Source organism: Sinocyclocheilus grahami, unplaced genomic scaffold (genome assembly GCF_001515645.1).
Source record: "Sinocyclocheilus grahami isolate Dianchi unplaced genomic scaffold, SAMN03320097.WGS_v1.1 scaffold455.1, whole genome shotgun sequence".
In the NCBI taxonomy this organism is placed as follows: domain Eukaryota; kingdom Metazoa; phylum Chordata; class Actinopteri; order Cypriniformes; family Cyprinidae; genus Sinocyclocheilus; species Sinocyclocheilus grahami.
The window spans coordinates 840,330-842,188 of NW_015505634.1; positions in this window are offsets into that span (position 1 = coordinate 840,330).

Sequence of the window (1,859 nt, forward strand, 5' to 3'; positions counted from 1 at the left end):
GTGTGTGTGTGTGTGTGTGTGTGTGTAAGTGATTCTTCAGTGAGGTGAACTTTTCTGTCCCCCAGGATGATTTTAAAATAACCCGAGTTGAAAATTAAGAGCTAATTTTATTCAAATAATGTGCATTAGATTTTTATGACTTTTGGTTTTAAACAATACATGCTTTAAATAGTGCAATTATAATTGAGGGCTTTAATAGCTTTAAGCTTTTTATTCTGTCTAACAGCTTCTCTGCTCATTTTTATAAGGTTAAATATTCTGTAATTTCTCCATTTTGGCCTTGTCCAAGACTGCCCAGACTTTCATTCAACAGTAAATTATTAAAAAAGGATATTTGCTTTACTTAAAACATCCTGTTTTAAATGTATCTGGTATTTATGTGCAGTTTTCATAACAAAGAATCACTATTCCCAATACTGCTGTCATTATAAAGAAGAATCTACAAGAACGTTGCTCAAGCCCATCTTTTCTTCCCAGGATATGCTATAAATGTTTGAACATGAAACAGATTGAAGAAGTTTCATTTTGCAAGATTGGTCAAAACTGAATTTAAGTAATTATCTCAATTTATTTGAACGTGACAGATCGGACATAACCTCCCTCTCTCACGTGATACTACGCTGTCTTCATGCACGGCTTGATATGTGAATGAGTGAGGCATATTACTGCCATCTAGAGAATCAGCAGAGACTCTGATGTTGCATTTGATTTTTTTTCTTTCTGCTGTGAAATGCGTGCAGCTCAGGCAGAGGTTTTGACAGTTCACAGCCACGAGTTTATTGATAACTGCTGTCCCATTTGTTTGCATGGAAAATCTGTATGAGTTGGTACTCAGCCCGCTTGTATGACCTCTGAAAGTACAATGTGTGCCGACTAAACAAACTTCAAACAAACAGGGCTGAGCCTGCTGTATTACGAAGTAAACTGTACATTATGAAACCTTAGTTTTATTATATATGTAAGGTATTACTTGAGTAGCTTGTTGGTTAATATATTTGCTACACTGGCAGAGACTTGCCCTGGAGGGTAATGCAGGTGTAGTGTCTGTTGTGCAGTGGTGCTTGTATATTTAGATTCTTGAAATGTTACAAATTGTGCATAAAGAAAGAAGAAGGTCAAGTGTCCACAAAGGGCATTCCTTCAGTACTATTTAAAAAGGATCCCAGGATGCACCTCATGATGTAATCTAATAAAATGTCTAGAATTTGCTATGATAGCCAAAAAGGGTCTTTTATTTTAAGAAGCTACAATATAGAATTTGAAATATTTATTTTTATCCTTGTTACATTGTTCCCCAACTTCCATTTCATTTTGCTATTAACACACACCTGTAAATGGGAAGAAGCAGAAGATTACATTTGTAAACCAGTTTAGTAACATCACAAGTTGATTGTGATAAGTTCATTAAATTCATAGCAGTCATATCACATATATGGCATTTATAAATACACTTTATTCAAATAAAAAAATAAAGAAGCTCTTCAGCTCTGTATAAGCTTCCAGTGTAGACAGTATTGTTTGTTTTTAATGGAAACTTTTTTTTTTGGGATCCACAGTATAACGCTCACATGATGTGGAAACGGTGTAAAAGTCAAAAGCGCCTCAGACAAAAACACGTCTCAAGGCTTGTGGTATTCAGTGAACTGGGAGCAGGGGATGCTGGGTATCGCTCAGAGAGCTGTTTATCTGAATGGGCAGAGCTGCGCTTGTTCTTTCTCTTTGAGTTCTATTATCCTTCTCTCATTTGATCCTCTCCCAGATTTACATATCAAACACCTTTGCCAGAGTAATAACCTTAAACCATACATTACGATTTCAAAGAACAAACAAAATGCAGCAAAGCGCAAATATTGATAACT